Below are 26,566 nucleotides of genomic sequence, written 5' to 3' on the forward strand. Positions count from 1 at the left end.
ATATATATGATGCATAACCTTATTCACACTATATTGTTGTCTTCAGTGGCAGAAACGTGACAGTACTACAGGCCACCACTCCTGCATATACAGTACAGACCAAAAGTTTGGACACACCTTCTCATTTAAAGATTTTTCGGTATTTTCATGACTTTGAAAATTGTACATTCACACTGAAGGCATCAAAACTATGAATTAACACATGTGGAATTACATACTTAACAAAAAAGTGTGAAACAACTGAAAATATGTTTTATATTCTAGGTTCTTCAAAGTAGCCACCTCTTGCTTTGATGACTGCTTTGCACACTCTTGGCATTCTCTTGATGAGCTTAAAGAGGTAGTCACCGGAAATGGTTTTCACTTCACAGGTGTGCCCTGTCAGGTTTAATAAGTGGGATATCTTGCCTTATAAATAGGGTTGGGACCATCAATTGTGTTGTGCAGAAGTCAGGTGGATACACAGCTGATAGTCCTACTGAATAGAATGTTAGAATTTGTATTATGGCAAGAAAAAAGCAGCTAAGTAAAGAAAAACGAGTGGCCATCGTTACTTTAAGAAATGAAGGTCAGTCAGTCCGAAAAATTGGGCAAACTTTGAATGTGTCCCCAAGTGCAGTTGCAAAAACCATCAAGCGCTACAAAGAAACTGGCTCACATGAGGACCGCCCCAGGAAAGGAAGACCAAGAGTCACCTCCGCTTCTGAGGATAAGTTTATCCGAGTCACCAGCCTCAGAAATCGCAGGTTAACAGCAGCTCAGATTAGAGACCAGGTCAATGCCACACAGAGTTCTAGCAGCAGACACATCTCTACAACAACTGTTAAGAGGAGACTTTGTGCAGCAGGCCTTAATGGTAAAATACTGTAGCTGCTAGGAAACCACTGCTAAGGACAGGCAACAAGCAGAAGAGACTTGTTTGGGCTAAAGAACGCAAGGAATGGACATTAGACCAGTGGAAATCTGTGCTTTGGTCTGATGAGTCCAAATTTGAGATCTTTGGTTCCAACCACCGTGTCTTTGTGCGACGCAGAAAAGGTGAACGGATGGACTCTACATGCCTGGTTCCCACCGTGAAGCATGGAGGAGGAGGTGTGATGATGTGGGGGTGCTTTGCTGGTGACACTGTTGGGGATTTATTCAAAATTGAAGGCATACTGAACCAGCATGGCTACCACAGCTACTTGCAGCGGCATGCTATTCCATCCGGTTTGCGTTTAGTTGGACCAGCATTTATTTTTCAACAGGACAATGACCCCAAATACACCTCCAGGCTGTGTTAGGGCTATTTGACCAAGAAGGAGAGTGATGGGGTGCTACGCCAGATGACCTGGCCTCCACAGTCACCAGACCTGAACCCAATCGAGTTGGTTTGGGGTGAGCTGGACCGCAGAGTGAAGGCAAAAAAGGGCCAACAAGTGCTAAGCATCTCTGGGAACTCCTTCAAGATTGTTGGAAGACCATTTCCGGTGACTACCTCTTGAAGCTCATCAAGAGAATGCCAAGAGTGTGCAAAGCAGTCATCAAAGCAAAAGGTGGCTACTTTGAAGAACCTAGAATATAAGACATATTTTCAGTTGTTTCACACTTTTTTGTTAAATATATAATTCCACATGTATTAATTCATAGTTTTGATGCCTTCAGTGTGAATGTACAATTTTCATAGTCATGAAAATACAGAAAAATCTTTAAATGAGAAGATGTGTCCAAACTTTTGGTCTGTACTGTACATCACAAGAGAGGCTGGGGCATATCCATCACAGGAGAGCCTGGGGCATATACATCACATATCTGCCCGGGGGCTGGAGAAAACAAGATCGGGCTGGAGGTTCCCCACACCTGATTTATGGTATGATACTCCAAGGCTTAGTTGGAAACCGATGCCTGAGCGCGAGGAGAAGTGCTATAGCAGAGATAGGAGACTGATATTTATGTGGGATAGGGATGTGGCGATTTGGAAGGCTAGACTACATCGGGAAAACAAAACGTGAACTACGTGTTCGGATTGGCTATCACTTTGGAGATGTGAGACGTAGCAGAGATACACCACTTGCCAGACATGTAATCTCTAAACACGGGGGTGATGTTGGATGCATTTCATTTAGGGTTCTCGAGGTTGTGGAACAATCAATCAGAAAGGGAGATTGGAATAAGAAAATACTCCATCGGGAAGCCTGTTGGATCTTCTGGATGGAATCGCTGAACCCGGGGGGCCTGAATGAGCAGTTGAGTTTTTTGAGCTTCATCTGATTTAAGAGTGTGCTATTGAGGGCTAAATAGAACCAACCAATGTGATACTGGCCTCTGGCCATCACTTATGTGTACCTATAAAGGTTACCTTTATGTATATATTTTGGGACTATGCTACATATCCTTACTCTAACAACCCTAATTTTTTGAAGGGCAAATGAGAGGATAAATGTGGACAACACCTACATTTTATGTAGGGAGATATTTGCACACCTTTTTTTTTTATTTTTTTGATATGTTGACTTTTCTCCTTATATTTATTATTCTCTTTATTGGGGAGAAATATGAATACACCATTTGGGATGACTCCGAAATTGTGCCACCAGTTTCTTCTCCAATGCACGTCTTTTAGGACACCATATTGTAAATTATTGGCTTCATCGGGTGGTTATTGGCGTTCTCTCTGTCATTTTGGCAGGTACCACTAGATGTCAGCTTGTTTGTCTGGTCTGCTCTCCATCTGTGCGCTCCGGCAACTCTGGATGCTTTCCAGTGATTTCACATCCGGTTTACGTCATCAGTGAGTCGTCAATTCCGCCAGCGTGCTTTCCACACGCGCACTGTGTGCTCCACAGACTTGTATCCGGCTGCAAACATGAGACATGTGCGCATTGGGAGTCACAACAGGGGTATGTCAACTATGCATTGGTGGGGATTTCTTATATATATGGCATGTGGATGTTTCCCTCCATATATGCAGCACTAACTGGTTGTCTGAGGAGAGAGATTGATGTCCTCCTCGGGTCCCCTGATGAACCCTGGTGGAAACCAGGGGGAAACGTGTTGGGACTACTAATGATAAGTGCCATTTTTTATTTGGGACTATCTATATGGGACTATTAAGTCTTAAGTACCATTCTTTATCTGTATGAATTGTCAGAGGGACGAAGGGTCTACTAATGATAAGTGCCATTATTCCTTTGGGACCATCTATATAGGACTATTAAGTCTTAAGTGCCATTCTTTATCTATATGAATTGTCAGATTGTTTGCTCAAATTGTGGGCTGAAGACCTAGAGACAATTATGTTAAATAGCCCTCTACATATAACCTTTTGCCCTAATAACTAATTTTGGATCTAACAATATGCTACATATGTAATACCTACCAGTGTCGAACCGACACTGGAGATTTATTATTTATTGTTTAAGAGAGATTGCTCAAGATAGCTGTTTAGTGGATCATTATAATGGATCAGGATACTAGCTGCTAAAGTACATCTATCTATGAATTCATTTATTTAAGCAACACTAGGATTGATCATCTATTCTGGTCTCCAGGGGCTGGTATTTGTCCCATTGAACAGATTTGGTTATATTTATTACTATATACCGGCTTCTAAATCTATACGTTAACTTATTTTTCTACCCTTTTCTCACCATTGTGTTTTTTTAATATTTTGAAAAGGGTCTTTGTAGGGACATAACGTGGAGTAACACCGACGTGGAGCGGGGGCGCCACGAAGTGCAAATTAGGGTGCCGACTTCCGCTGCCAGGAAGGGAGAGGAATTAGGGACAAAATAGGGACAGTATTAGGCTATGTGCCCACGATGCAGAAATGCTCCGGATTTTTCCTGAGCGTTTCTGCATCTCCTTGGCAGAAAAAACGCATGCGGATTGTACATGCGGATTGTACATGCGTTTTTCCTGCCAGGGACATGCGGATGTGAAGCGTTCTTCACATGCATTTCCGCATGCGGGTTGTCAAGCGCTTTCCAAGCGATTTTAGCATCACTTGGAAAGTGCTTGACAACTTTGTCACTCTATATAAATCCATGCAAACAGCATGGATTTATATAGTGTGAACGTAAAAGAATGGTTAAAAATAAAAAAATAAATCTATACTTACCTTCCGATGGCCCCCAGTGTCTTGCTACCCTCCGTTCTCCCTTGCTGGCAGATAGCGGTACACTGAAGGACCTGCTGACGTCAGCGTCGCGTGACCCGTTACATGACTATGACGTCAGCGCAGGTCCTTCAGTCCATTGCGAGCTGCCGGCATGAGAGGACGAGCACACCGCGGGCCATCAGAAGGTAAGTATAACATTTATTTTTTATTTTACTCTTTTTTTCACAGGCTCTATGGTAACCGGGTCCGGAGGAGAGTCTCCTGTCCTCCACACCCGGGTACCATCCACACATTGGAACGCATGGATTCCACATCGTCATACTGACGAATAAGGGGCTGTGTCCTCGAAACGCGTCCAGTTGTTCCCCTCCTAGGGACATGTTGTGATTTTTAATTTTGGAATAAAAGGATTTATCGCACGTGGCACCGGATTTTACCTTCTTTATATATCCTTACTAGATGGTGGCCCGATTCTAACGCATCGGGTATTCTAGAATATGTATGCGGCAGACCGGGCGCAATCAGCAGAACGTTGTTTAAATTTGGCGCCAAAATCGCTGATTGGTCGCATCCGGCAACCGCGACCAATCAGCAAAACGGTGTTTAAATTTGGCGCCAATATCGGTGATTGGTCGCGGCCGCCACCCCCAACCAATCAGCGAACTGTGTTAGTGAGGACCGGAGAGCTTGTTTAAATTTGGTGATAAAATCGCTGATTAGTCGCGACCGCGACCACTCAGCAAAACGGTGTTTAAATTTGGCGCCAATAGCACTGATTGTTCGCGGGCAGCGGTCACGACCAATCAGCAGAGCGGGGTTTAAATTGGGCGTGAATAATGCTGATTGGTTGCGGCCAGCGACCGCGACCAATCAGCAGAGCGGTGTTTAAATTTGGCGCCAATAATGCCGCGACCAATCAGCAGAGGGGTGTTTGAATTTGCCGCCGATATCACTGATTGGTCGCGTCCGGCGGCTGCGACCAATCAGCGTCGTATTAGCGAGGACCTGGGAGCGGCGCTGTCTGTGCGGGTACTTCAGCTGCGAGCAGCTGGGAGATGAGCGGCTGCTCGCAGCAGAAGCATCCCGACCGACGGCGCCGCTCCCCGGTCCTCCGTTCACACTTGCCGTCAGGAGATCAGCGGTCCTAACCGTTGATCTCCCGACGTTAGCCGCATGGAGGTCAGCGGCGCCGCCGGTCGGGGTAGTTTTGCTGCTAGCGCCGCTCATCTCCCAGCTGCATCGCCGCTGACCTCCGTCCGGCAGATGAGCCGCTAACGGCCGCCATCTTTTTTCTGAAATCCCACGTCGCTGATTGGCCGCGGCCGGACCAATGAGCGACTCGGGATTTCCTGGACAGACAACGGCCGGACCAATGAGCGACGCGGGATTTCCTAGAGAGACAGACAGACGGGATAAGACAATTATATATATAGATAATACAGTGTTTTCCTAGAGCACAGTCACAATTACTGTCACTTTTACAGTTTGCTCACACTGCCGTATAGCACGGGCGAGTTCTATCCGATGTTTCTATGGAGTAGGGTAGATCTGCAATTATTTTCTCATACTGATTCAGCATGGGAAAACAATCGCAGCATGCTGCGAGTGGTCCAATATTCAGATCATGTGCACACATTCAAGTCTATGAGTGCGTGAGAAACATTGGACTGCACTTGGATGTCATCCGAGTGCAGTCCTATGTGCGCTCACAATGACAATGGAGAAGATGGAGAAATTAAGTTCTCCATCTTCTCAGCACCTGTACTGCTATTCTCTCATGCAAGAGAATCTGATCACACTCGGATGACACTTGGCTCAAACTCTGACAGAATTTGAGCCGAGTCCCATTAGCATAATCCGCCCGATTCTCTTGCAAGAGAGAATCAACGCCAGTGTGAGCGAGCCCTTACAATAAGGAAGGCAAGCTGATGTCAGCCTGTAAATGAATGTTTTGCAAAGCAAGTAAACCTATTTGTTCCAAATTGTAGCACCAAGCTTCTCTTGCAAGAATAACATTGGGGGCATCAGAGATTCCCTGCAGCAATAAGGTTAGGAATAAATGTTTTTTGGGCTAGCTCTGAATTAAGGTATCAGTCTATGTTAAGCCCCATTCACATGTCTGTGTTTTCAGTACATGTAAGTAAGATATATATGTCTTTATATTTAATTAGGTGTGCTCATCTTTATGTATTGGCCTTCCTCTCCTGTTTTTGCATATCATTTTCTTCCATACATGATGTAGCACCCATTATAATTGTGACATATAGACAGGAAGTGTTGTGCTTCAGAGCCATCCAGCAACTAGAGGGGTTAACACAGTCACAGGAGACAGGGAGTGTTTTAGTAGAACCCCAGGGGGATTGTGGGGGAACTTGTTATTGTAGTCTGGCTAAAGCCGAAGAGAAAGGTGGTGTGTTATCTGTATCTGACAGAAGTCAACTGAACAGGATTCAGATCAGGAGAGAAACTAAACACAGGTCAGATAAACTCCCTGAACTAACAGTGCAGAGTATTAGCAGGCAGGAAGATAAGGACTGGAAGGAATTGTGTCACAGAGATCATCTCCCTCATCAAACCTTCCCCCTCCCCACCATCTCCAGAAGAATGCTGTGTACTGTTGTGTCCTTGTGAAGGAAAAGCCTGTGGTTGTATATGCATAAAAGTGATCTGCTAAGAGATCTAATCTATGCTGAATTATGCTACTGAAGAGACTGTAATACTGTGCCTTGTGAAGAAACTACTGTATTATTACTGGAGCCGGTTGCTCAGGAAACTCAGACTGTACTGTAATGAAGATTGTTGCTGTAAGATCCCTGAATTGCACTGGCCATGCTTCAGATTAAATTCCACTGTTTAACTGTTGAAAAAGACTCTTGTCTAACACCTCCGAATTATCTTGGGTAGGTAGGGTAATGGTAGTCAAAACCTATATACTCCCTAAAATCTTCTATATCTTTAGGACTCTCCCCAATATCATTCCTATGTTCTATCTCTCCAAGCTACAGAAATTACTAAACGACTTTATTTGGAATCATAAAAAAATTAGAGTAGCTTCTAAGGTTCTGTATAAAAACAAACTTCATGGTAGTTTGAGTCTACCAAACCTTCACGCATACTACCTCGCTAATTTAGTTAAACAAAGTAAGGGTGGTTTAGCCTTAAATTCACTCCTGCTTGGTTAGACCTAGAATTAGCTCATAACAATTACCAACCCTTGAGAAACCTTCTATTTAAACATTTGCTTAATCCAAAGTCTCACGAACCAACCCATCCCATTCTACAAGCTACCATCTTCGCTTGGAAAACATTGGCCAAACCTAGAAAAAAAAAGAAAAAAATCAGACCAAATCAAAAACCTCTCCTTCCTGTCAGTCAATTTAATTCTTGATCAACATTCACTTCCTTTGTGGAATTCAGTTGGCTTCCAAAAAATAAAACATATTTATAATGGCTCCAGTTTTACTCCCTTCAAAGATTTTAAAAAGAAACATAATCTTTCTATGACTGATTTTTTATATTATACATCTCTGAAGGTTAATATAAACACTATCTTATCTAACAAAGCTCCTCTATCTGAGGTCACATGTAACCTAATTAATAATGAGGATCACAAGGTCTTCTGGAGCACTAAATATCTTTACAATACTTTTAATGACCCTTCTTTTTTCAAACTTTCCTACAGGCACAAGTGGGAAACCGATCTAAACAAAATATTCACCCCTGAACAATGGGAGAATGCAATAGATTACTCCTGTTCTTCAAATTTATCTATGCTCCTTCATGAGTCTTTCTTCAAAATTTTATCCAGATGGTACCTCACCCCTGTTAGACTCGCTCATTTTTCTAATGATGGTTCCTCTCTTTGTTGGAGAAACTGCGGCCAACCTGCCACACTTTTTCACATTTTTTGAAGCTGCCCCAAAATTAAGTCACTTTGGAGCCAGGTTTTTTCGCTGATAACAAATTTATTCAATAATAATTTCCCAATTACTTCTCAAATGGCCCTCCTCTCCCTAAATGTAGAAAACGTTGAACCTTTTCAAAGACAACTTCTGATACACATCTTTCTCGTAACCAAGAATTCTATTGCCGTCCTTTGGAAGGATTCTCAACCTCCTAAACTTTGTGACATCATTGAAAAAATCTCTCTCCATAGCTCATTAGAATCTAGATATGCCCTAATCAATAACTATCTTCCTAAATATCACAAAAAATGGAACTGCTGGACCTCAAAATTCCCTTGATTCTCTTCTCTTTGACATTATTTGAATACTTCTCTTTTTTCAATTGGTACTCTCGTGGGTAATTTAAATGTTGATTATATATAGTATAAACCTAATGATAATTCTCAAACTTTTTTTTTTTGTTTTTTTTTATCTCTAATTTGTTCACTACAATACTGCTCTCGTTACTATCTACTTTATAAGAAATTAAGTTCTCCCTTTTTCCCTACCCTCCCCCCTCCTTTTTCCTTGTCCCGTGGAAAAGTAAATATATTTCTCCCCTCCCCTCCCGGCCCCTCCCTTTCCTTCCCCTCTTTATCATTCCCTTCCCTTTGTTAAATCTAAATTTAATAAAAATTATTGGAAAAGAAAAAGACTCTTGTCAGATGAGTCTGGTCAGCAACTGAATCTATCGTGTGCCTGAGAGAAGCTGCAGCCTATGGTCGCCCTGAGTAACAGTTCCCCCAGGATTCCAACGAATTCATGAGACCCGTCTCGCCCTACCTGAACCTAGCGGCGTGAGTGTAACATATTGCTTGTCTTTGCATTGTGTGGTGCGCCCTGTTTCCCTTGCACTATATAGTGTTTGCAGTATGGACGCCACACGTACCCATCATAACCTATGCTGCTGTGCACATCTACAGGTTTTTACAAAGACCGTGTGTCTGTGTAAACGACATGGAGACATGGATGACAAAGGCCAATACAAGTCTATGGTTCTGTGTAAAACACATACAGCACATGTATTGCATCTGTGTACCATCCGTGTGCTGATGGCACACTGATGACAAACACTGTTGACACACTGATGGCACACTGCCCCAAAACACTGATGACACACTGATGGCACACTGATCCAAGACACTGGTGACACACTGATGGCACACTGCTCCAAAACACTGATGACACAGTGATGGCACACTGATCCAAAACACTGGTGACACACTGATCCAAAACACTGATGACACACTGATGACACACTGATCCAAAACACTGATGGCAGATTGATGGCACACTGATCCAAAGCACTGATGACATACTGATGGCACACTGATCCAAAACACTGGTGACACACTGATGGCACACTGATCCAAAACACTGATGGCACATTGATGGCACACTGATCCAAAACACTGTTGACACACTGATAGCACACTGATCCAAAACACTGATGGCACACTGATCCAAAACACTGGTGACACACTGATGGTGTGACGCCTCTACTCGTAAAGCCCGTGTTTTACCCTGGGTGTTGGGGGACTCGGTGTCGGGCCCTGTGATGGAGAGAAGCCGTGGCCCGGGCCCGACCCGTGCTCAGGGCCGTCACAGTTAAAAGAGATGGTGTGGACTTGTCCGGGTTGAGTGGCTAATTAACGACTACACCACCTGTGGTGCCTGGTGAAGGGCCACCAGCGCCGCTGCAGTCCGCTGAGGCATGGTGGTACGGCGGCCAGAGTACTTACTACTCCCCACAGGCGGAGCAAGGCCTCAGGGCAGACGGACAGGAGTATGGGGGTAGTAGTAGAGGGAGACGGGCGCCGCGTCGTGCGGTGTGGTGCAGAACAAACAGTCCAGAGGCCATGGGGGTGAACTTCCAAGGCTTTATTCACTTTAAAGATGGCAGAAGGAAGGCGACTCCCTGCTCCTCACGGGGTCCTGCGGTCACCAGGGACAGGGGTCCGACAACCTCCGAGTAAGTCCAGCATTCAGTCGGGACCCTACTGCAGAGTGTTCCTGAACTACAGACCGAATCCTTTCCTGTCCGTGTGTGTGCGAATAGGCCGGGTCTCCCTCTGAACTCCTCTCAGAACAAGGGCACGAGTGGCAGCTCCGCTCCGTCCGATACCCAGTGGGATCCTCTGGGCCTACCGGGCTTCCCCGTCCAGGACGTAGAGTAGCAAGGTCGGGTGTCGGGGGCTGGTACCCCTCTTGCAGCCGGACTCCCTCTGAATATATCAGCATGGCGAGGACAGGTGGCGTACACTGCTCCGTCTGCATCCTGCCTGGGATCCATTTGCTGTGGAGCCACACTCTTAAGCTCCGGGTCTTCTAGGTCCTGGTCCTTGGCCGGGTTGAGACATTCCTTGTCTACAACCTACCTCTCGTCCCAAGGCCAGGGTACGAGGGCTGTGTCCCTTTCCTTTGCAGGCCCACACAGGATCTGCGCTCCGGGAGGGAGGTCACATTACACACAGTATTTGACAACACAAAGACTAGCCAAAACGACTAGCAAAGGCTAGACAAAGGACCAAGATCAAAGATGGCTTTGTATTAAATATGAAATTTAAAGTGTAACTAACTTGTAGGTCCTCCACCCTCACCCACTAACTGGTTCCCCTAACTCTTAGTTCCCCAGTCTCCCTGTAACCAGGGGAGCAGCACCTAGTGCATACTAGCTCCCTCTGGTGGAGAAGTGTGGTGTTGGATGCAAAAGGTTAGGTCCCGACTATCACACTGTCCTTACCTCAGAGGAGGAACACTACACTCCATTAAAGAAGTGCAGCATCCCTGTGGCGGTCGAACCCTCAGGGGCGCCACAATGGCACATAGATGGCACACTGATCCAAAACACTTGTGACACACTGATGGCACATTGATCCAAAACACTGTTGGCACACTGATCTAAAACGCTGATGACACACTGATGGCACACTGATCCAAAACACTGATGGCACACTGATCCAACACACTGGTGACATACTGATGGCACATTGATGGCACACTGATCCAAAACACTGGTGACACACTGATGGCACACTGATCCAAAACACTGGTGACACACTGATGGCACACTGATCCAAAACACTGATGACACACTGATGGCACACTGATCCAAAACACTGATGACACACTGATGGCACACTGATCCAAAACACTGGTGACACACTGATGGCACACTGATCCAAAACACTGGTGACACACTGATGGCACACTGATCCAAAACACTGGTGACACACTGATGGCACACTGACCCAAAACACTGTTGGCACACTGATTCAAAACACTGATGACACTGAAGGCACACTGATCCAAAACACTGGTGACACACTGATGGCACACTGATCCAAAACACTGATGACACACTGATGGCACACTGATCCAAAACACTGGTGACACACTGATGGCACACTGATCCAAAACACTGTTGGCACACTGATCCAAAACGCTGATGACACACTGATGGCACACTGATCCAAAACACTGATGGCACACTGATCCAAAACACTGGTGACACACTGATAGCACACTGATCCAAAACACTGATGACACACTGATGGCACACTGATCCAAAACACTGGTGACACACTGATGGCACACTGATCCAAAACACTGATGACACACTGATGGCACACTGATCCAAAACACTGGTGACACACTGATGGCACACTGATCCAAAACACTGTTGGCACACTGATCCAAAACGCTGATGGCACACTGATCCAAAACACTGATGACACACTGATGGCACACTGATCCAAAACACTGATGACACACTGATCCAAAACACTGGTGACACACTGATGGCACACTGATCCAAAACACTGGTAACACACTGATGGCACATTGATGGCACACTGATCCAAAACACTGGTGACACACTGATGGCACACTGACCCAAAACACTGTTGGCACACTGATCCAAAACACTGATGACACACTGATGGCACACTGATCCAAAACACTGGTGACACACTGATGGCACTTTGATGGCACACCGATCCAAAACACTGGTGACACACTAATGGCACACCGATCCAAAACACTGATGACACACTGATGGCACACTGATCCAAAACACTGGTGACACACTGATGGCACATTGATGGCACACCGATCCAAAACACTGATGACACACTGATGGCACACTGATCCAAAACACAGTACTGTTTTATTCAGTACGAGTTTTATACGGATTTGTGAAGGCTGTTAAACCTCATGCATTTGAAATTAGAGCATTTTCATTTACAGCGATATATTGTCGGGTCTGCTGTAGCAAGTGTATGGATTACAAGGAAACCACAAGGAATATGATTTTCAAGTCACCTGAGTAATTCTACTGTATGAAAATAGTATTTTAGACAGTTTCCTAATTAATGTTCCGGCTGTGTCTGGTAGTAATGACACGGCAGGGGCAACACTGCGCCTTTAATTGTGCTTGTGTGTCACCCCTGTCACGTCATTGCTAGCAGACACAGCCACACAGCGCACTGCATTTATTATGATCTGCAACATAAGCTAAGGAAAGATAAGGGAAAGCTGTCCCTACAATAAGACTAAGCTGAATCCCTACGATGTAGCGGGCTGCCTGTTCCTTGTGAACAGACCCGCCTTCGTCCTCGGCTAGTCTGAACGGAGACCTATAGAATTAAGGGAGGGGTCCCTAAAAGAACTAAGGACTGGGACAAAAAAGGGACACCTCCTAAACAGAAGTTGTTGCAGAGCAAAAAGGACAAACTGACAAAAAGTACTGAAGGTCCCAGAGGACCAAGAACTGACTGAGATAGGCACCGAAGCACCTGGCTAGAGAGACAGTCAAAACAACACTGAAGTCCAGCAAAGCCAGAAGTGCGGAGCTGGAATATATAGGCAGCTGGTCACATGACCACAAAACACAAGATAGCAAAAACTAACAGGAGGGTTCTAACAGTACCCCCTCTTCTATGAGGATCCTCTGGATCCTCCAGGCCCAGCCCTATCAGGAAACCTCCTGTGGAAATCTTTAACAAGCCTAGGAGCAGAGACATCATCCGTCCTTACCCAGGAGTTGTCTTCGGGACCGAAACCCTTCCAGGAGACAAGATACTGTAATTTCCCTCTATGCCATCTAGAATTCAAAATACGAGAAATTTCATATTCGCCGTCTTCCACCACAGGAGGAACTGTGACAGTGGCGTCCCTATTAGATACGTCAGCCTTTTTCAACAAGGAAACATGAAACACAGGATTAATCTTCCAGGAAGTAGGGACATCCAACCTAACAGCAGACGGGTTAACAACCTGAAGCACTTTAAATGGACCCAGGGAAAATATATATTCTTGTACAGTGTTAGCCAGTAGATAGAAAAATATTTAGATTTGAGAGTCCTCAGTGGTTGATACCTTTTTAATGGCTAACTGAAAAGATGGTAACAAATTGCAAGCTTTCGAGACTACTCAGGTCTGTTCATCAGGCTAGTATAACACAAAATCTGAAGAGTCACATATTTATACACAATAAGACACACAAGAGAAAAAAAAATGCAATAGGTAAGACAGGTGATGAAAAGCGGAGTTATTATGGAAGGAATAAATAGTTCTGGCTATAAATATTTTAGCAGTTAATAGATAAGGAGTGTGAAGGTTTTATTGTCCTGTGTCCAGTGTTGTGATGACCTCACAGGTCTGAGAGTCTGAGGAGCACATTTCTTAGTTGATGTAGAATGACATAAATCCATGCGACACATTCATTCCTGCTCTGAAAGTGTTAAAGGTCATCATCAGTTTATATTCTGAGACTCTTCTTTCTTTTTGAGATTTGAAGTTACCTTTTAATACTAGTAATTTCATATCTTTTATGCTGTGATCATGGGAACAAAAATGCTTGGCTACAGGCAGATCTATTCTTTTTTCTTTTATTGTGTGGCGATGATGATTCATCCTTGTTCTAAGTTTTTGCCCTGTCTCCCCTACATAAAGACCCCCAGCTGGACATTTGGTGCATATAATTAAGTACACTACATTAGATGTGATACAGCTGAACGTACCTGGGATCTTAAAGTCCTGATGTGAATTGGGAATCTTTATCTTGTCTGTGGTTTTACATGGACAGGTTTTACATTTTTTCTGGTTGCAAGGAAAGGTTCCTGTAGCTGGTGGAGATGACAGGGAGCTTCTGACAATGATGCTTCTTAGATTTGGGAGCTGCCTGAAACACAGAAGTGGGGGGTCTGGAAATATGGATTGTAATCGGGCATCTTTTTGTAGTAAGGGTTGTAGTTTCCGTGCAGCTCTTCTTAGCGCCTCCAGATTTGGATTGTAGGTGACTACTAGCACCCGGTTGCTTTCTTGTTTAGTTTTGTAATGTAGGAGATGATTCCTCGATATTCTGGTGGCTCTTGTAATCTGGTTCTCAATTGTTCTCGGATGGTAGCCCTGTTTCAAAAAGGTCTTTCTGAGGCCATCAAGGTGTTTGTCTCTATCCATCTGGTTGGAACATATCCGATTGTATCTGATGGCTTGGCTGTAAACAATAGAGTTTTTTATGTGTTTTGGATGGAAACTGTCCTATTTAAGGTATGTAGGACGGTCGATTGGTTTCCGGTACAAGAATGTCTCTATTTCATTGTTCTGTAGCTTGATGATGGTGTCCAAAAAGTTAATTTCAGTACAGGAGTAGTTGAGTGTTAGGTTGGTTTGCCTATATATGCAGGTCAACTTTGGCCATCCGCACTCTGCCTGCATTAGATTCATGATACTTATCCTATCAAGTTCTAGCGACGCCTTTTCACTGCTGCGTCTGTTTTTTGTTGACAGATCGTCAAGGTGCCCATTGATTGGCTGCAGCGTTCATGTGCGCTGTAGACATTACGTCACCTCTGCAGCCTATCAACAAAGACGAAGAGACATTGAAGCGGAGGGAGGATGTTTTAAAAGAAATAGAAAATCCCTTAAATACCTGAACTTTCACTAGTTTTGCTGCACAGAAGCTAGATTAATATATGTTGAAATATCCTTGTAATAAAATATTCAAGATTGCTGTAAAACATGATTGATCAAAGTGTCTATATAATATGATGTTCTCTTCTGATCAACAGCTCTTCATGCCATGACATGCATACTCATTTGGAAAGTCTACAAATTAGTGTTCGCTCACACTAGTGTATAGCAGCCGATGATTATCTCATGCAAGAGAATCTGATGCTATGTGCAAATGACCCTCAGCTCAATCTCTGCTGCGAGCACAAGCCGAGTGTCATCTTACTGTGATCCGATTCTCTCACATGCAAGGATCAGATCAGGTGCCAAGTGCAGTCCGATGTTTTGCACATACCTATAGACTTGTATGGGTGTTGCACCATCCAATATACGATGCCAATCGCAACATACAGCAAATTTTTTTCTCTAATGACGACTCGGCATGAGAAAATAAAAACACTGGTCGGCACTGCTCCATAGTATAATATTGGAGCGAGTGCTATCCAATGAAACATCGGGTAACACTCGTCCAAGTTATATGTTGGCTACTCGCCAGTGTGAGAGAACCCTTATGCTGCGTGCCTACAATCAGGAATAGCTCTGAGCTTGATGCCAGCTGACACTACAAAGCTGACATCAACCCCATAAACTATTACCCCAATTGCCACTGCACCAGGGCAATCAGGAAGAGCTGGGAAAAGTGCCCGAATTGGCACATCTTCTAGGCTGGAAAGGGCCCATTTACCAGGGACCTTCCCAGCCTGATATTATAAGCTCACAGCTGTCTGCTTTACCTGGGCTGGTTCTCAAAAATAGGGGAAACCCCAAGTCAATTTTTAAAATTATTTATTAGGTTAATACAAGTATGGAAGGCATTAATTAATCCCACGAATATCTATCTCTCTATCTCATATCTACATATAAAATCTATCTATACTTTACAAAAATGCATAAAAAACGCAAGTGAGCGGAGGTGCGGAATTCATTCTGAAATTCACCTGCGTCAAAGCCTGAACAAACACTGATTGTGTGCACATACCCTTAAAGCATTAATCTACAATATGCAAAGAGAATTCATACTGCAGATCAGATCTGCAGGCTGTCTACCATAAGCATTAAGAGGAGTCATCAGGTCAAAAGTGTTCAATTGTTGATCCTATTGGCCTTTTTATTCAGTGTTAATTTTCATATTCTTTACTGATTGGGCGAGGCTCAAAAGATTCCTGGGGGAGTGTATTTAAGCTGCTCTGCATTATTACCCTGTGAGCAATGCCTCCTTGGCAAAGACCATAAAAATTAGGGCAATATTAGGCCATATCTCTTGAACTGTATGGTGAAATACTGAGGGGAACAGTCAGAATAAAAATCAAAAATCAAATAAAAAACTGGCCTCTTATGTCTTGGTGACTCTGAGCATCTGAAACAACGGATACTGGAAGCCTGTGCTAGCATTTCTTCTGCGGTGTTGCTATCAGTGTGTCAAGAGTGGGAGAAGAGGGTTGCATTGACAATCCAACACAATGGGCAGCACTTTGAACACATTTTATAAGTGGTCATAAACTTGTAAAAAACTCATGAAAGAATAAAGTTACGTTAAAACCAAGCACACCATTGTCTTTCTTATGAAATTCTCAATAAGTTTGATGTGTCACATGACCCTCTTCCCATTAAAAAAAAATAAAGTTGGATCCAAAATGGAAAGTTTTCCCCTTCCCATATACTAATGTGCCACAAACAGGAAGTTGATATCACCAACCATTCCCATTTAATTTAGATAGTTTCATAGTTTATAAGGCCGAAAAAAGACAATCGTCCATCCAATTCAGCCTATTTCTTGTGCACTGCAGCTATTCTGCAGCGTTGATGCAGGGGAAGGCAACAAAAAAACATGCGGTATAGGCCAATTTACATCATTGAGGAAAAATTCACTTCCCGACACCAATCTGGCAGTCAGATTAAATCCCTGGTTTAATTAACTAAGCATAAGATGTAATTTTATTGTTCTCAAGAAAGGCGTCCAGGCCTCTCTTGAACTCGTTAAGTGAGTTGGACATCACCACTTCCTCTCCCAGAGAGTTCCAGAGTCCCACGGCTCTGACCGTAAAGAATCCCCTTCTATGCTGGTGCAGGAACCTCCTTTCCTCCAGACGCATAGTGTGCCCTCTCGTCTTTGTCACCATCCTTGGTATAAACAGGTCATGGGAGAGATCTCTGTACTGCCCCCTGATGTATTTATACATGTTTATGAGGTCTCCCCTAAGCCTTCTCTTTTCCAACGTAAATAGGCCTAATTTTGCCAACCTCTCTGGGTATTCTAGTCCCTCCATTCCCTTTACCTTAGTCGCCCTCCTTTGTACCCTCTCTAGCTCCAATATGTCTTTCCTGAGCACAGGAGCCCAGAACTGTGCACAATATTCTAAGTGCGGCCTTACCAGCGCTTTATACAGAGGAAGAACAATGTTCTCATCACATGCTCCTATTCCTCTTCTGATGCATGCCATGACTCTATTTGCCTTCGCAGCTGCTGCCTGACACTGGGCACTCCAATTTAATTTGCTATTAACCAAGACGCCCAGGTCCTTCTCCATTTCAGATTTCCCCAACGGTTTCCCATTTAATATGTATGGGTGACTGCTGTTTTTCTTTCCCATGTGCATGACCTTACATTTATCGGCATTGAACCCCATTTGCCATTTTTTGGCCCAACTCCCCAATTTATCTAAATCCTTCTGTAGCTGTGCCCTATCTTCATCTGTATTAACTACTTTACAAAGTTTAGTATCATCTGCAAATATTGCTATTTTACTATGCAACCCTTCCACTAGATCATTAATAAATATATTAAATAATATAGGGCCCAAGACAGACCCTTGAGGCACCCCGCTAGTAACCCTGACACACCCTGAGCTTACTCCATTGATAACCACCCTCTGCTTTCTATCACTCAGCCAGCTATTTACCCACTTGCACACATTATCCCCCAGACCAAGCATTCTCATTTTATATACCAACCTTTTGTGTGGCACGGTATCAAACGCTTTGGAGAAGTCAAGGTATACAACATCCACTGACTCTCCCCGGTCCAGCTGTGAGCTCACCTCCTCGTAGAAGGCCATCAGGTTTGTTTGGCAGGAGCGATCCCTCATGAATCCATGTTGATATGCAGTTAGACAGTTATTATCATTAAGATATTCTACAATAGCATCTCTAAGAAATTCTTCAAACAATTTACCCACAACAGACGTTAAGCTGACTGGTCTATAGTTCCCAGGGTCACTTTTAGACCCCTTTTTGAATATTGGTACCACATTTGCTTGGCGCCAGTCTAGTGGGACAGTCCCTGTCCATAAAGAGTGCTTGAATATAAGATACAGCGGTCTGTCTATCACATTACTTAATTCTTTTAGTACCTGGGGGTGTATGTCATCTGGGCCTGGTGACTTGTCTATTTTGATATTATTTAGGCGTTTCTGAACTTCCTCCTGGGTTAGGTGGGTGATATTTAGCGGAGGGTTTACTTTATCACTCTGCATTTCCTCCGATAAATTGTTTTCTTTTGTGAAAACAGTGGAGAAGAAGCTATTGAGTAGGTTTGCTTTACCCTCATCGCCCTCTATGATTTTACCCAGGTTATTTTTCAATGGGCCAACTCCATCGGTTTTAATCCTTTTACTGTTTATATAGTTAAAGAACAGTTTGGGATTCGTTTTGCTTTCTTTGGCAATTAGTCTCTCTGTCTCCTCTTTTGCTATTCTTATTTGTTTCTTACAGATTTTGTTTTTTTCCCTATAAGATATTAGCGCTTCCTCGCTGCCTTCTTGTTTAAGTTTACCGAAAGCCCTTTTTTTGTTTTTCATTGCCCTCTTGACTTCCTTATTTAGCCACATTGGCTTCCTCCTATTCCTAGCCCTTTTATTCCCATAAGGTATGTACCTTCTACAGTGACTATGTAGGACTGTTTTGAAAATTTCCCATTTTCTATCCGTGCTCCTATTACTAAAGATACTATCCCAGTCTATAAGGTGAAGGGCATCTCTTAGCTGATCAAACTTTGCCCTCCTGAAGTTCAGTGTTTTTGTGACTCCCTTGCTGGGCACCCTACTGAAGCACATGTGGAATTGTATAATGTTGTGGTCACTATTTCCCAGGTGCCCCGCGACCTGCACCTCAGTTATTCTGTCTGGCCTGTTAGTTAATATTAAGTCTAAAAGGGCCGTCCCTCTAGTTGGTTCCTGCACAAGTTGTGACAAATAATTGTCTTTGATAATTGACAGAAACCTGTTTCCTTTCTGAGATCTACAGCTTTCGGTTTCCCAGTCTATATCGGGGTAGTTGAAGTCCCCCATAATAATCACCTCGTTATTTTTTGCTACTTCGTCTATTTGTCTCATTAATAGACTTTCCGTGGCTTCTGCTATATTTGGTGGTTTATAACAGACTCCTATGATAATTTTATTATTGTTTTTTGCCCCATGTATCTCCACCCATAAGGACTCGACCTCCTCATTTCCCTCCCATACATCCTCCCGTATTGTAGGCTTTAGACACGTCTTTACATATAGACAGACTCCACCCCCTTTCCGACTTCTTCGATCCCTTCTAAACAGACTGTAACCCTGTAAGTTAACTGCCCAGTCATAGCTTTCATCTAACCATGTCTCCGTTATTCCCACTATGTCATAGTTACCTGTAGATATTTCTGCTTCCAGTTCATCCATCTTGTTTGTCAGGCTCCTGGCATTTGCTAGCACGCAGTTTACACGATTTTGTTTTGTTCCAATCTTCTCCCTGTGGATTGTATTAGAAATTTTCTTACCTCCCTTCCAAGTATCTTGTCTTGGACCTTCTTTGTCGCACTTCATATCTTTCGTTAGTATGTTCTCTGGTTGCATGTTCGTGTTCTGCGTTTTTCTTCCCATCCCCTCTTCTTCTAGTTTAACGCCCTCCTGATGAGTGTTGCGAGTCTCCTGGCGAATGTGTGTTTCCCGGGTTTGTTGAGATGTAGTCCGTCTCTGGCAAGGAGTCCGTCATAGAGGTAATTCACACCGTGGTCCAGGAATCCAAATCCTTGTTGTCTGCACCATCGTCTCAGCCAGTTGTTCACATCAAGGATCCTGTTCCATCTCCTGACGCCATGCCCGTCTACTGGAAGGATAGAAGAAAAAACTACCTGCGCATCCAGTTCTTTTACTTTCTTTCCCAAAGCTTCAAAGTTCTTGCAGATTGTCGGTAGGTCCTTCTTTGCCGTATCATTGGTGCCAACATGTATCAAAAGAAATGGGTGGACATCCTTGGAACTGATGAGCTTCGGTATCCTATCGGTAACATCCTTGATCTTCGCCCCTGGGAGGCAGCATATAAATGGCCCACCCTGTAGATCAGTGACAGCTCACTCTTGAAGATTTTGCTTTGCAGCCCATAAGCTCCAAGGTACGCCACTGACACATGGTATACATTATTTCTATGAAAATCAACAGTTGACTATGCCTGGGCTTTACACTTGGAGTACCTTTTCAAAAAATGATCCCACTGAATATAGTGCCCAATAGCAACATGAACGTAACCTTATTTTGTTGCTTGACTTTACCTAGTCTACTTCTTCTAGGTTTGTGAAATTTCTCATTTGGGCCGATTTTTTTTTAATATAAATAGCTTAAAATATATTGCACTAAACTTATGAAGCACCGTTATCACTTTTTTTTTTACATAAATGCAAGACAAGGCACTATACTCGTATTATCTTATTTTTAACGTTTTTCTGTCACTTTTCTAAGCAGGTCCTAGCTGGGGTTTTTTTGTTTTGCTCTCATAATAAATCTGCTTATTGTTCCTATAGTGTCTCAATATGCTGCAGTTTTATATTTGAAACAATATTTAATTTCAAATATTTTTGGAATATTGGATGCCAAAGGAATGTTACTGCTGTAATGTTTGTATTCACAACTTTTGAGTTTTATAGAGAGGAGCAATTTCATTTGTGCTGCCCTGTTCTGGTATCCAATATGAACGCCAGACCAGGAACGCGCAAACCATTTCTAGTTATGATTTTTTGCAAAATAGTTTATTTTCTGGTTCTTGTTAGGATTTCTAATCATCGAAGTGAGGAATAGTAGGGGGACGTGTGCTGAATGTTCCAGTTTAACAGGTCTGATAGAACTGCAGATTGGAGGAAGTGCTTAATCTTTTGCAACATCTGCAAAAAATTTTTGGATTAACATTTAGTGTAGATCCTTTCTCTTTAAACCATGACTCCTTATAACCTTAGTGTCCTTAACAGTACCTTTCCACAGCAGAAAAAAACACAGCGAAATCCCCTGTAGCTAAAAATGTGCTTAAAGGTTACAAAGAGTGAAATCCGTGATTATATCGGAAACTTTGTGACATGCTGCAGATTTCACATCTTTGGCGCTGGTTAATTTACATTACGGATTCTGTCCTAAGAATGTGGATGAAATTGAAAAAAATCTCACAAATGCGAGTATTGTTACATGCACCAGATTTACCGCACACAGACACGATTTCACCCTGTGGGAAACTAACCTTAACCAGTTTAAAACCCGGCCACTTACGGTACCTCCATTCTTGAGCAGGCACACATTCATTTTATTTCCTACATGTGGTTTTAAGAGCTGTTGAAATTTTTCTCATTCAGATATTCAAGTAATTTTTGCATCTTTTTTTTATTGTGACACATGAAGCTTCATTTTTATGTCACTGTCATATTCCCTTTTTGGGGGGGGGGCTGAAATCGAGCGATACCATTAGGAAAATAAGAGAAATAGGGGTCTGTTTTTCCCATTTATTATGACAAAGGACCATTACAATACATTTAAAAACGTGTTCCACATTCTCTAACAATTATTTTATATAGCGGACACTTTTTTTTTTTTTTATAGGACAGGACTAGTGACTGAAATTTTATATTCGCTTTGAAATTTTTAGTAATTTTTCACCTGCTAATTTTCACTTATTTAAATAATTAATTAATTAATTAATTTTTAATTTATTTTACTCTTTGTGCCCATAGAGGATGCCTACATAAAGTCATAAAAGATCTTTGGGACACATTGCAATATTTAAATATTTTTATTTTCATCTTATCATCTTTCTTCTCTTGTAAGTGGGGCTGGTATATTAGATACAGTTACAAGAGAAATGAGATTTGTCACATTCTCCTATGAGTCAGTAGCTCCTGTTCACTCTATATGCAAAGTGATCACATGAGAAGGGGTATTGGCAAGTCATACATTATGTCACCCCTGTCCTACCCCGCCCCCCTTCCCTTTCCTGAAATAAACAGGCCGAACACCAGCAACCTTTTATTATAACAAACAAGAAATGTAATGCTTTAAATCCTATTAACATTGGAGGATGGTCCTCGAAGCTCCTAACCTGCAACGGGCAGTATATATATCTAAATATAACCACAACTGCTCAAGGTTTACTTTTACCTCTAGCCGTTTTATCACCAGCTCAGAGGCAACTGCTAAATAACCTGCCTTTCCCGACCATAGCCCAAGACTGCTGGCCCCTCCATCCTTAACACGGGGAGTTCCACTACCCACCACCACTTAATTGAGTCCACCCCACCATTCCACCACCAACTTCGAGGACCTTCCCCCTTTTGCCATGCTGATCCCAAACTCCTCCCCTAATACTTTTAACCCTTCCTATACTTAAAAACCCCTTTCAACTCCATTCCTGGCTAAAACTCAAAAAAGAGGCAGCGCTGTCAACACTTACTAACGTTTTAAAACATCACTGCAGAGTAGGAGCTGGACTGCCCAGACATATAAAGTCTATGGACGGTCTTGAAGCAGCTAAAGTGGTTTTGTTTACTTCTGCAGGAACAAACAGCTTCCCTGCCTCCCGGCATCATGCTTTCCCGTGGAGGGTGCGCCACTAATTCATGAACAGTTAGTACCAGCATCTCTTCATGCTGCTGGCCCAAACTGTGCGGTCTCTGATGATGCAAACAGAGGCAGCTTTACTTATGCAGCATCGGAGGCACACATGGGCAATCTGACCAGCTTGAGTGCTGCGCTTACTAGTTCTGTTGTAAAGAGCTTGTAATGTAAGCACTGCACTCCTTGCATATGTAAGGGTGTGGACTGCCCTGTCCCTACCTCAGAAGACAGCGCTGTATTAAAATAATAGTATTGTGCAGTTTTACTATGTTTTATTGTGCCATGTGAAGTGTGAACTGTGTCATGCGGTTTTTAGCAATGTAATGTACAGTACAGACCAAAAGTTTGGACACACCTTCTCATTTAAAGATTTTTCTGGATTTTCATGACTATGAAAATTGTATATTCACACTGAAGGCATCAAAACTATGAATTAACACATGTGGAATTATATACTTAACAAAAAAGTGTGAAACAACTGAAAATATGTCTTATATTCTAGGTTCTTCAAAGTAGCCACCTTTTGCTTTGATAACTGCTTTGCACACTCTTGGCATTCTCTTGATGAGCTTCAAGAGGTAGTCACCTGAAATGGTTTTCACTTCACAGGTGTGCCCTGTCAGGTTTACTAAGTGGGATTTCTTGCCTTATAAATGGGGTTGGGACCATCAGTTGTGTTGTGCAGAAGTCAGGTGGATACACAGCTGATAGTCAAACTAAATAGACTGTTAGAATTTGTATTATGGCAAGAAAAAAGCAGCTAAGTAAAGAAAAACAAGTGACCATTATTACTTTAAGAAATGAAGGTCAGTCAGTCCGAAAAATTGGGCAAACTTTGAAAGTGTCCCCAAGTGCAGTTGCAAAAAACATCAAGCGCTACAAAGAAACTGGCTCACATGAGGACCGCCCCAGGAAAGGAAGACCAAGAGTCACCTCTGCTTCTGAGGATAAGTTTATCCAAGTCACCAGCCTCAGAAATTGCAGGTTAACAGCAGCTCAGATTAGAGACCAGGTCAATGCCACACAGAGTTCTAGCAGCAGACACATCTCTGCAACAACTGTTAAGAGGAGACTTTGTGCAGCAGGCCTTCATGGTAAAATAGCTGCTAGGAAACCACTGCTAAGGACAGGCAACAAGCAGAAGAGACTTGTTTGGGCTAAAGAACACAAGGAATGGACATTAGACCAGTGGAAATCTGTGCTTTGGTCTGATGAGTCCAAATTTGAGATCTTTTCTTCCAACCACCGTGTCTTTGTGCGACGCAGAAAAGGTGAACGTATGGACTCTACATGCCTGGTTCCCACCGTGAAGCATGGAGGAGAAGGTGTGATGGTGTGGGGGTGCTTTGCTGGTGACACTGTTGGGGATTTATTCAAAATTGAAGGCATACTGAACCAGCATGGCTACCACAGCATCTTGCAGCGGCATGCTATTCCATCCGGTTTGCGTTTAGTTGGACCATCATTTATTTTTCAACAGGACAATGACCCCAAACACACCTTTAGGCTGTGTAAGGGCTATTTAACCAAGAAGGAGAGTGATGGGGTGCTACGCCAGTTGACCTGGCCTCCACAGTCACCAGACCTGAACCGAATCGAGATGGTTTGGGGTGAGCTGGACCGCAGAGTGAAGGCAAAAGGGCCAACAAGTGCTAAGCATCTCTGAGAACTCCTTCAAGATTGTTGGAAGACCATTTCCGGTGACTACCTCTTGAAGCTCATCAAGAGAATGCCAAGAGTGTGCAAAGCAGTCATCAAAGCAAAAGGTGGCTACTTTGAAGAACCTAGAATATAAGACATATTTTCAGTTGTTTCACACTTTTTTGTTAAGTATATAATTCCACATGTGTTAATTCATAGTTTTGATGCCTTCAGTGTGAATGTACAACTTTCAAAGTCATGAAAAAACAGAAAAATCTTTAAATGAGGTGTGTCCAAACTTTTGGTCTGTACTGTAATTAATGTATAGTTTTGTAGGGTACTGATGCTGCTGTGTAAATACTGTAAAAGCAATGCCTATCGTGAATAACATGCGCTCAGCTCAGGTGTAGGGAAAGTATAGGATATAGTTTAGAGCTTAGGACATAGAGCAGATAAGACGGTGATAGGCATTGTAAGTGTAATATGCTTAGTGCATACTGTAGTTAAGTAGGTGAAAGGATAAGTTTGCCCAGCAACAAGACTGCTGGGGCAGACAGAGTAAAGATACAGTTAAAATTACTGGTCCAGCCCAAACTGGGAGAGGTTAGAGCCAGTAAAGGGCAACCACTTCCTGGTTTAGTCAGTTAGTGAAGGAGTTAGTTGGTGACAGTTGCTAGGGCGAGTTCAAGGTGCAGTGGGCTGAAGCACTGCATGGGTAAAGACGTTCTGGCGGTATGAGGTCGTACAAAACTCCCTACAGACATACCTGAAACATCCGAAGCCTAAGGCTCAAGTTGGGCACTATGGAGAGCACCGACAACCCTTCCGTACAGTGGAAGATTGGTGTGGAACCGTGTGAGGGAAACGTTGCAGATCTCAGGCATACTGCGGATCCGGATTGGGAAACCCTGGGGCTGACAGGAGGATTAAGCATAGGGGTAGTCCGTGCTGAACATGAGAACAGGAGTGAGATGTTCTGTGTGGAGGAAGTAAGTGAACGAAGATGCTGTGCCCGATATTGCTTATTAAAGATGGCTGTACTTTCAGTAAAGATGAACTTGTTAAAATGAACTGGGTGTCCCCTATTGAATATGCGGCTGTTCCTGGATCCGGGATTGTAGAGACAGCGGAGGCCTGTGGCCCAAACATGAGTGAACTGCACTGCACTTACAGCACTTGGGAACAGAGACACCATTTATTTGTAGGATGCCAGGGTGTGGGAACACAGCAGCCCCTAGCCCATGACACCCCCTGCTCACTTTACACCTAGGTGATCAGTCATCGCTTCACAGTTCAGCCCTGCATGATTGACTTACAGTGTCGTGAGAATATGTGCTTTGGAGAAGTTGCATTCAGAAACATTCTGAGGATATCTTAGGTGAATCATTGTTGAGTAATCCACTCCCTATGTTGTTGGCGTAAAGAACCGCTTTGTTCTGAGAAACTACAACCCTCAAATTACACTAGTTAGAAGACTTTACATGACATACACTATGTGATCCCGACCTATTTATTACAAGTTACACAGGTCTGCAAAAATATTTCTGGAGAACATTTATACTGTTCTGTGACATTAGCAAAAGTGACAAGGCAGGATGATTGTGGCGATTTACGTCCCTTTTCTGTGAGACAAGATCTTTAATGAAGTTTGAAATCATTAATGCCGCTCGATGTAGAAGAAGCATTAATCAGGCTATGTTCCCACAGTGTATATGCTTTATGCTGCGTTTTCTTCTGCTGCATATTTTTGGAGAAAACGTAGTGTACTACATTTTTAGCAAAGTGGAAGAGATTTTCATAAATCTCGTGTCTGTGCTTTTAAGGCTAATCTTACATGATGACTTTTGGGTGAGTTTTTGATGCTTCATAGTTTTTTTGAGCAAAAAACGCAGCTTCTTACAGTTCTAGCAAAGTGGGTGGGATTTAGGCCATGGCCCCACTATCAGTATTTGATCAGTATTCGGTCAGTATTTTTTCTCAGGAGTGGGAGCTAAAACCAGGTGAGGAACAATCAGAGAAAA

The 26,566-nt window shown here is 43.1% G+C and overlaps 1 protein-coding gene across 4 annotated transcripts in view; it reads left to right on the forward strand.

Annotated features, from left to right (window-relative positions):
• Positions 1-26,566, forward strand: part of IL15RA (interleukin 15 receptor subunit alpha) — a 124,723-nt gene that overhangs the window by 19,958 nt on the left and 78,199 nt on the right. The window contains exon 1 of one of the 4 annotated variants that reach the window (XM_073652462.1): positions 2,759-2,879. The exons of the other annotated variants lie outside the window; for them this stretch is intronic. The gene's annotated coding sequence lies outside the window, so the exon portion shown is untranslated. Of the gene's footprint in view, positions 1-2,758; positions 2,880-26,566 lie in introns of those variants that run through there. 4 annotated transcript variants of the gene reach the window in all.

The sequence above is a fragment of the Phyllobates terribilis genome, unplaced genomic scaffold (assembly GCF_046119375.1).
Source record: "Phyllobates terribilis strain yellow unplaced genomic scaffold, ASM4611937v1 Scaffold_11__3_contigs__length_659146591, whole genome shotgun sequence".
NCBI classification, from domain to species: Eukaryota; Metazoa; Chordata; class Amphibia; order Anura; family Dendrobatidae; genus Phyllobates; species Phyllobates terribilis.